Below are 11,112 nucleotides of genomic sequence, written 5' to 3'. Positions count from 1 at the left end.
CCAGGACCCATCCTTAAAGTTTTTCCAGAAGCCTGTAAGATAGAAACTCTGAGTTCGTGTCCTCCAGAATCTGAGGCCATCACTGGTAGTGACACCAAGGCCCTGTGTGACAGCAAGATGCCCTCAACTGCCCTTGCTACTACCACCAGCAGCACCAAACGTCCTCTGCCCGATGTCCGACGTCCCCCTCGACCCTGGGCTGAGATGTACAGCCGGTCAATGACACCCCGAAGCATCGCATTGTCACAACAATCCCGTCTGGCAAAATACCGCAATGCCTTATATGCCATGCATTCCCAATCATTTTACTAAACCTTCTGTGGACAATCATCTTGCTAAACTTTCAGTGGACATGGCGCTGTAAAGACAGCTGGTATTTTTATAACTATTTGTATATATAAAAAGTGAGGGTGCATCCAGGATGAAAAACACACCATCCACCGTACCTATGGATCAGATGAGACATTTATCTAAGTTCTTCTTTCAGTGGTTTAGAAGTTGTAGACTGTTTCTTCTCCTATCTTGGGGTCTCATTTAGGTTTAAAGCCCAGGCAATCAAGATTTTTGACTCCATAGATTCCAAAGTAGCATCGCTTGTCCTTTTACTGTCTGGTTATTGCATGGGAATGTGGTGTGCCAGAAAAGCAACTGACAAATAAGTCTTGAGATGAGTTCTGACCCACCACCATTTTGTTTGTAATGTTACAACTTCTCTCAGAACTTTCCCAGTTTGATAACAGAGGGGAAATAGAAAACTCCCCAGATTTATGGTCAATGAGGAATGCTGAGTACTCTAGTTTAACAGCTTTTGGCGGATCAAAGGATTGCTGCAGGATCTTGTTGCTACCAATGGCTGAGATGTTTTCTAGTAAACCTAGTTTCCATGAATTTATCCAAATGTAGGTCATCTGTACATTTTGCCTCAAAGATAGCACTTTGTAGCATTTCAAAATAACTTCTGTATCAGTCCAAGGGCCGAATCAATTAAGATGTTTGGCCTTTCAAAGTTCTGCAGAACTTGTAGACGGTCTGTTCTCCTATGGGCAGGAATGCTTGGCTCTTGCACCACTACCCCACCATGGGGTTACTCTCATGTGATCTCACCATGATGTCTTCTTCAACGTTGATGGGAGTGAGGTCCGTCAGAGGTTCACAATTATTTTCAGAGATTAGAGAATAAAAGTGATGGTAGAAGCGGGCAGCATACAATGTCTGATGGAGAAGTTTCCATTAGCCGATCTAGGACAGCTTCTTGACCTCCATGTTTGAGGATGTCCTCAAAAATTTCTCCCGAGGGTTGCATCAGATTATAAGGACCACTAAGACTCTATGTGGTATTATATATAGAACAATGAGGTGGGTCGACATTAAGGACTCTTACTAATGAGAAAAAGTTGCAAGCATCAAGTAGTAGAAGACCTCAGAATTCATTGTGTCTTAGAGAACCACTATCTCCTCACAATCTTCAGCAGTGGCGATGATCAATTTGCCATGACGTGTGGTTAATTGGCAACTAATCAGATCTGATACTGAAAGGATCTGAAAGTTGGTTTTTCAGATCTATCGCATTGACCCAACAAAGCTTCTGAGTAAACTTGTCATTCTAGGGACCCTCCCATTCAGTTCCACACAAGACTTACTCCAAGGTACACAAATCTAGATAACATTATACCAAACAGGTTTGGAATTTCTTTCAGAAGGATGCGATAAGTTGGAGGAAATGAACTAATCTCCTAAAGGATGCTCAGTTTGTAAAAAAAAAAAACTTTTAGGGATTATAACTAATATTCTTAGTCTTTGAAACAAAGCTCACATGTTTATTTTATGCAAAATGTTTTTTTTAAAAACAATTTTAATTCTCTTCCAATAATAAACTGAGTTAAACTTCTAAAAAGTTCCAGACTTCTTTTATCCTATTCATTAATTGCTTGGCGGGGAAGTGGGGAGAGAACTAATATTCTAATAATATATGAAATATTCATTTTCATTGCAACCAGATATTCTGGGGGAGCAAATTCAATCACACATCTCCAACGTGACTCAAAAAAAAAACACCATACCAATCCTTGTGTTTACACTGCACATACCCAGTCCTTGCTCAATCTGAACGTCTAATTTTCCTGCTTCGAAAACTGTAGTGGAGAATGTAACCTCTCAACCCTATTATCACTGTCCCACGTTCCTACACAGGAGACTCCATGGAACTATTATTTAAGGTCATTAAAATAGTAAGTAACCAGTTATAAAGAGCCTTTAATGTTAGCCTTGAAAGGATGGAATTTCCTTTCCTCAAAAATATGTACACAGTAGCACCTTATGATATCTTATTAAAAACATGCTTCCACTATGCCTCCTCACCAACCATGCTATGTTCAGTTTGCATATATATATATATAATATATATTTCTATTTTAGCCTTGAACATTTTCCTCACGCAGATGGTATTTCCATATATTTAGCACCCACGACATTAATAGTAAATTACATTCCACTCTGATAAGCTGGTTGGGCGTTGATAACGGCTTAGAAATCTACCCTTCTCCAAGACTTTATTCTTCACCATTCCTGGTGGACCTTCATCTCACCTAAAAACAATGCATGCGGCAAAATTGGAAGCTGCATCAAAAGAAGGTTCAAGAAGAAACATAATCCTATTTTCTTAGTAGGATTGCTTCAGAGTTTCTTCCCATGTCAGATCTTCCATCTTTCACCTCAAGCTCTTGGAATGACTTGGAAGAGAAGAACAAGGTCTTGTGTTCTTTGAGTTGGCTCAAAGACGCTGGAGAAATTTTCTAGGCTCTGGATCTTCCCCAGGAAAATGTGAAAGTCATGCTAAGGGTGCGGCAAATTATTTTTGAAACATGAGAAGACAGATTCTTCTGAGAATGGAAAAAGGCAGGTCATGGTTTATCTCAGATACTTTCTCCATCTTCTTATCATAAGACATGTCTGGGTTATTATTTTTTCCAAAAAAAAAGAGAACTGTTCTTGCTCATTGTCACTGGTAATTCCTTATTGTACTGTATAAGAGTAATCCGTTTATTTTATCAATCTAATTAAGCAACATTGCTCTCCACCCATTGTGGATGAGGACATTCATCTTTTCCTAGATAGAATCAATTTCTCATGAGTTTGTTCCATCAGCAAGCGCCATCCTGCTTCAGGGGGAAATCTGCAGAATTTAAAACAAGAACCACTTCAAATAAATATTCATGTTTTTTTTCAGGAGAAACTCCCCAAGGGGCCAATTCCCAGTCTGAAAACTGCAAAAGAGGGAGAAGCAAATTCCTGTCCTACAGGTTCAAGTGCATAAGCATCAGCGTCTTATCAGAATTCACGCAGATCCGGTTCTTCTAATGTTCAAAGAATTGCTAGCACCATCCCTAGCTCAACGCCGCCAACAGGCCCTAAGGAATCTCAAAAATTGAAGTGAAAGATCCTCTTTGACCACTTTTTTCTCATTTGGAGAACACTGTAAAAATGAGAAGAGGAACAAGGATCAGCATCGGTCAATTCATTCCATCCATAACAATTGTTTTGGACACCTTGGGATGCTTTGAGTTGACAAGCTATAGCAGGAGTTTCCAAACTTGGCAACTTTAAGACGTGTGGACTTCAACTCTCAGAATTCCTCAGCCAGCCATGATGAATTCTGGGAGTTGAAGTCCACATGTCTTGAAGTCCACAAGTCTTAAAGTTGCCAAGTTTGGAAACCCCTTTAAGACTTAAGAACTACACTAGTTCTTTTAACAGCATACTACGTAAAAGAGAGAGACCTCTAGCTTAGGGGGGGAAATGGCTTTGACTGTCCCCTAGTGGTGACATTGAGGAACTGGTGAACCAAATTGAGAACTTGAGAAGTGAACCAATTTCTTCACTTGGGGGCTGTCAAATGACTGGAATGACAGATCAAATCAGCAGCTGATGCCAAATTAAGAGGACGTGAAAAACTTTGAAGGAATTCCTCCATCCGCCCTGTTTGTTTTTGGAAAACCACATAAAAACACTGACTATAAGTAAAATCAGCTGAACAGCTAAAATAATAAAGTCATATTTTAAAACTACATTTTTTTAATTTGGGGGGAATTGTTAATATTTTAGAGAAAGTTCTGCAAGGGGAAAAAGAGATTAAATAACATTATTTAAAGCAATTGTCTCTCTTTCTCTGGGCCCAGTACAGCTGCATCCATATAAAAAGAGAACTGAAATTTCTGCCTCCCAGTGGCCATACTTTGCCACTGCACCCAGAAAGAACATTTTAGAACTATTCCAAAGAATTAAAAGTCTGTCCCCTAGTGGCCGCATACTGCCATACCACCTAGAGAGAGAAAACATCCAGGGAATTATTATATGTTAAGAAAATAGTCTTCTCTCTGACAGCCAGACTTTGAAACTGCACCCAGAGGAAGGAAAAAGACTATTGTATTCCAAAAGATTGAAGTATATTGCCCTCTGATGGACTTACTTTGCTATTGCACTTGGAGAAATGAAACAATAGCAAGAAATGAAGAGTCTGCCTCCTGGTGGCCACAGTTTGCAACTGTTGTCAGAGGAAAAAAAGAGAGTCGGAAACGACTAGCACGCATGTGCGGGGGAACCTTTACCTTTACCTTTATTTTGAAAGATTAATGTATTTTGCCCTCTTGTGGACTTACTTTGCTATTGCACTTGGAAAAATAAAACAATAGCAAGGAATGAAGAATCTGCCTTCTGGTGGCCACAATTTGCAACTGCACCCAGGGGGAGAAAACAGTACTGTGGTTAGTTATGGCAAAAGAGTAAAAGATCTGCCCTCTAAGGGCCAAACTTATCATCTCATCCTGAGCCAAAAATGTTTCAAATTCTTGCAAATACTGCCTTCTATTGTTTGTTATTCACAAAACACCAGAAAATCAAAACTGATATATAAATATAAATGTAGGAAATGAATTCTACATTTTGTTGGACTCACACAACCCTCTGAGTTACAACCTAACCAATCCCATTGAGCCTAGCTCTGGAAATCGAGCTCTTTAGAAGTGTAAGGACAAGTTGGTGAAGATATTCAAAATGGATAAAAAGAAGAGATTATGGTATTGTAAAGTTTCGTCAGGTCCACAAGGATATCAAGCAAATGAATTCTAGACTACAAGTTCAGTAGCAAGCCCTTTTGTCTGCTCCCTCCAGCTTTTTCCTCTGTGGTATTCCACAAAGAGAATGCCACGTTCATTTTTTAACAATTATGTGAATTGCTTGAATAATTGCTGATGTCTTGTCAGCCTTAGCAAGTGGACCAGACAGGAAACGCACCCAGATGGTCTAATTCTCCCTTATTGTAAAGGTGCATTAACTGAATCTTGCAAATCGAAAGTACAATTCTCCTGCCATCTCCTTTACAGTCTGAGAAACTATAGAAGATGTCTTCTGAGTCTTTCTCTGCCCATTATGTAGCTGTGGGCTATGCTAACTGTTATCTGATTTGACATTCTCTAAGTGTCTCTGGGCCCAGTCTCCAAGGTCATTCCCACATACAGGTCTTTCGCAAAACAAACTCTGCCAGAAGATGGATTAGTCGGTGGCTAGATTAGGAGATTTCAGCGTTTTCAACCTGTAGCAGACTCTGACTAACCTTGCCTGGACCATGAAACTAAGCAACGTTGGATCTGGGTTGATGCATTACAGGCCTGTAGACTAGACTAAACTGCTCTGGAAGAATGCCTCCTACGATTTGTGTAGGCTGCGAAGGAGGTGACTTTGAAAAGCCAGTTCTCAAAATCAAGATGGTACAGAATGCAGTAAATCTCTGAAAGGTTGGTAATTATTGTGAAGAATAAACACCTGCTTGAATGAACTCTTTTTCTTCAATGCAATTGGGTGTAGGGCCACACCTCTTGGGTGAGCCTCCTAATACTATAATATAATACTATAATCAACCAACTCCTCTTTGCTTTTTGGCTCCTTTCAAATTTGTTTTCCAACATTCCTGAAGTTGTCTACCCACAAAGAAAGCCTCCTGAGCCAAGGACCTAGAGTGGGGGTCTTAGAAAATCTCAAGAGCAAACCTTTCTTTCCTTCCCTCCAACTCTTCAATTTATAACTTGTCACTCCTGAACTAGGTCCAATTATTTTTGTTCAGTCACTAAGTTGTGTCTGACTCTTCGCAATCCCATGGAAAATAGCACGCCAAGCTCCCCTTTCCTGCCCTGTCCAAATTCATGTTCATTATGTTGATGACACTATCTAACCATCTCATCCTCTGCCATTCCCTTCTCCTTTTGCCTTTAATATGTCCAATTAATAGATGCCATGTACACAAGGGTGGAAGTATCTCGTGAGAAGGTAGTTACCATTTTTCATCAAAGAATAACCATGTCAGTTGGCTGTAGCAAAAATAATCTTCTCACATTTGATGAAGCCAATGTGCCTCCAATGATGTCTTTCAGTGCCAATTCCCACCCTGGCAGTGGAGAAAGTAATGGAAATTGAGCATTAGTATGCTGGTCATAGCCTTGCATTGGATCAATATGTGTTGACAAATTGCGTAAGTTCAAAGGGAACCAAGGCAACAATGTCTTCAGAAAGCTACGGGAGATGCGTGGCCCACCTACTATTAAAGTAATTTGGCACACTTAGTCTTCATAGACATCTCCGTCACATGACAATGTTACCAGCTGTGACAATCTGTCAAAAGGATTATTATCAAAGTATGCTAACAATGAAGACTATCACATGCCAAAAGCCAGTTATGGATCTGGCACACCCCGTTGAACCAGATTCTTGGTTGCTATCACTGATATAGTAGACAGATATCTAGACTGATTTAAGGAAGGTTGGATGGAGTTTTTCAGGACTGGATGCTTTTCATCTGGATTAGTTCTTCAGCATGTGAGGGCGGGATGCTAACGCAGCCAACTGAGTCAGTTTAGGGTACAAACCCATTCATCAAAGTCTGTTGGACGTGGTTCCACTTTTAGTAGCATAACTATGAAGCAGATAAGATTTCACTTAGGAAACTAGCTCGTAGAGTTGTTGCTTCTCCTTCCCAATAGTATTTTGGGAGTGGGCTTCAAAAATGTTTTCAAAAAAATATTCAAAGATTAAGATACGTGCGCCTCATGTTAAACGAGGCAGATTTGGGACAGAGTTGTAATTCCAGGGGAAGGTTTTTGCTTAATGCTGGGACTCAATTGGTTTGGGCTTCATTTGGGGGGGCAGCCGGTGAGGGAATGTGGGTATGAGAAGACAAAGCAAAAAGAAAAGACTTTGGGCATTGTTGCAACATGCCACAGAGAGGAGGGCACTGCTGGGGAGGAACCTGGAAAACATTTGCCAAGTATGGAGAGAGGAGGAGTGACATTATATTATTAATAGCACCCTGGGTGATTTTCCTTGGTGCTCCTGCAATTAGCACCTGTGATTTTAAAAAAGAGTAGAGATGGGTCAGTTCAGAAAAGTTGCTGTTTTTGTCTTCCAAATTGGGGTGTACTGAGTCCTTCGGGAGAAGGGCGGTATAAAAATTTAATTAAATAAATAAATAAATAAATAAAAGGGGGGAAAGGAAGGGCAGCAGGCAGCAGCGTCTTCTTCTTCTTCTTCTTCTTCTTCTTCTTCTTCTTCTTCTTCTTCTTCTTCTTCTTCTTCTTCTTCTTCTTCTTCTTCTTCTTCTTCTTCTTCTTCTTCTTCTTCTTCTTCTTCTTCTTCTTCTTCTTCTTCTTCTTCTTCTTCTTCTTCTTCTTCTTCTTCTTCTTCTTCTTCTTCTTCTTCTTCTTCTTCTTCTCCTTTTACCTCTTCAGATGTTGAGGGGGATACAAAGTTCTGGCTCTTGCTCTTCTGGTGAACTCAACCATTGTCCTGAAGATACCTCTTCTTAAACCACCCAACTCCCCGGGGCAGGTTGCCTAATTCATTTAAACATATATATTTATATTAGTTTAGTTTTTACAGATATTTTTAAAGAGTCACCATCAAAAGAAGGAAATGCAGTTTAGGGTAGGGAAAAAAAGGGAGAAGATGTAGAAGCTCAGCACGAAACAAGCTTTCTCCCAGAATTTGTCTCCATTGGCTGAACCTGTGATCTGCTTTCCATAGTAATATTAAACTGTAAGGACATAAGCAGGATGCGGTGTTGAGCTCAAAGATTTCAGAAGTAGGAGGATGAGGAAGTCATTGAAGGTGACCTGGATCAAGCCCCAGAGTGAAGCAGGTGATTAGATTGATTGATTAATTGGAGTTTTATACCCACGCATCTCAACAAGTATTTATTATTTATTTAGCATATGGCATATCCTACGTGGACTAGCAACGTATATTAACATTGCACCTAGATTAGTAAAGCACAATAAAATGTAAATGTTAAAAAGGTCTAAGTTCAACTATCAACATCTAGGCCATCCAACCACTGAAGCGCAGCATCATTTATAAAAAAAAATATCAGATACTGGACCGGTACTTACCTTCAGCTTACAGCCAATCACGATGTGATCTACAACTTGACGTGGGACCCCCTAGTCACACGGAGGGGAGGGTACTATGCCCCATTTATCTCAACAAGTGACTAATATTAACTATTACTTCACTCCTTCTAGAATATACATTTACTGCCACAGCTCACAAACTGAAGGTGACAAGATGGGGTGGTTTTTTTGGGGGGTGGGGTGGGGTGTTATCTCCCCCTTCAGGACCAGACTGTCCCTGAACAAGAAGTTTTATGTCAGAATTGAGATTCTTCTCTTTCCTTAGTCTAACCCAATGGCTTAGAAGCCTCTGTAACGTTTAGTGATGGTGAGTTCCCAGCACCAAAATTTTACAAAGCAGCTACTCCTGTTCAGGCAAATTTGAGTTCCTAATTAAAACTGATAAGGAAAAAAGAGAATACATTGCAAGCTGGGCCAACTGAGCAGCACATGAAAGTTGCGGTTCAAGAGAGGGAAAACAATGGTTAATTTTTTTTTCTACCGCACATTCAGACGCGGGATGATACAGTTGGCCTCCAGCCTGATTTGTGATTCAAGTGCTTGCTCGTATATTGCCTTGGGATATAAAAAGAAGAAAAGAGAGGGAGGGTGGAGAAGATGCAGTGATGACAACATTGCGCAAGTTCATTAAAGTGTTAGACAAATGACTTTCAAAGGCCCATCGTTTACTTTTGCTAAAAATCTTTTGACCTTGGCTCAGAATGTCTCCGGTATGTAAACATTGAAATGGGAGAAATTGGGATATGAGGAAGGAAGGAAGGAAGGAAGGAAGGAAGGAAGGAAGGAAGGAAATAAATCATGCTCTGTCGTGTGTGTATGTGTGATATTTTGTTGTTAAGATATACTTTTATGATACTTTTTTTCACTTGTATGTTTTAATCCGATTTACGTTTATTGGGATATATGCTTCTTAGCACTGTTTGCGACTAAAAAGCTTATGTAAGGTAAATAAAAAATAAAAAAACCAGGAGGAGATTGGTTTAAGGTTTTGAACTTTTATTCATTTATTTCATCAAATTCACATGGCTGCCTGTCTCACAAAAAAAAATAATAGCTCTGGGCGACGTACAAGATAGTAAAAAAGTTAACATATAAAAGACAACTGTTATTTTAAAAATTAAAAAAAAACAATTCAAGGCTAAAAGACAACAGATGTTAATTGAGATGTTACTCAATTACTGTTGAGTAACTGGATCCTTCGCAAAGGATGTCTATCCTGGGAGAATCCAATGACCCATGATAACATGGTTTGGAAAGAAGTGCCAGTGAGTCACCTGGAGAAGAAGCTAGCAAGTTATGCCTGGATCTTGGGGACCAAGTGACTGAATGCTTCAGCTATGGATTGACGCTAAGACTGAAACGCATGAAAGGACAAATCCGCAGAATACCAATCAGGAAATTCTTTTAGCTGCTTGTGGACAAATTGGCATGTAATCATTACAGGGGTGAGACTTAAGTCAACTTTGGGGGGGGTCTGATCAATTCCAAAAATTAATCCAATTCAACTCCGCCCCCCCCCCAAAAAAAACCTGATCTGGAACAGATCTCCAAACCCAACTCATTGAGACCAATCCAGACCACCTCTGCAGCCTAAGAAGATCTTTGAATTGCTCCAAGGTAATTCAGATGCATTCACTTCATTTGATGGATTCCAGGCTCTTCCATCAGTCTGAATCGACTCAGAAAAACGACGTTTCATCAGACCTCATTATCACGGAAACAAGTCTTGAAAGAACTTGGGATACCCAAAATAACTGTTCCGTTTGCTTTTTCTTGGCATGGGAGACAGAGATCCTGTCCTGGTGTTGGGGTTCTACACCAGAGAGAGGAAGAGACACTCAAGAGCTACATAAACATCTCAGAACAGCAATAAATCAAAGAATTACTGTTGCCTTGCCAATCTAATCTTGGTGCTTGGCAATTAAAACCCTGCTTCTTTCTTCCAACTTTTACTATGTCTTTCATACAGCTGCGTTAATTTACAGACACTGCCGAAAGTCGGGGAGAAAGAGAGAAATATTTTAAATAATGCTGCCTTGAAATGGAATCTCTGATCCCACAAAATTAAAAATTACTTTTGTGCTGACCTGTGATCCTAATGACCAGTTGGATGCCTCTAAAAGGTTTTTGCAAACAGGAAGTGGTCACATAAACGTGCCCTGCTATCAATTCCATTCAAGTGACATTTAAAGATATAAGAACTTCAAGTCTTCAAGACTGATAGCCTTAAACAGACGTGTCCTTCATGAATTTAGCCATTTCCTGATGAAAGCTATGCAGGTTTCTGACCGTTGACTCATGTGGTCCTCAACTCCACTGATTAATGATTTCATCTTATCAAACTATTGAGAAACCTCTTTCTGGCAGTTGTAGATCCATGTAGTCCACCATTATGCGAGGAGAAACCACAATAATGTATGGACAAGCAAGCAAGACACGTGCAGAAAAATATACAGAAGCAAATTCCTCCAGTATGTCAGACGGCCCCAAAATAGCATTGCCAGGTAGAAAATTGGGAAAATCAGGACAGTTTCTCAAAAGGGAAAATACTCCATCTCCTCTCCTTGTGCCCAATTCAGATGTTCACCTCTTTCCATTGGTGTCACTTTGATTTTTCTATAAAAACTTATTTTGGACTTTTGAAGTGTTCAAGTATCCA

Source organism: Vipera berus, assembly GCF_964194415.1.
Source record: "Vipera berus genome assembly, chromosome: 16".
In the NCBI taxonomy this organism is placed as follows: domain Eukaryota; kingdom Metazoa; phylum Chordata; class Lepidosauria; order Squamata; family Viperidae; genus Vipera; species Vipera berus.
The sequence above is the reverse complement of the archived record's forward strand: the minus strand, read 5'-3'. Positions refer to the sequence as shown.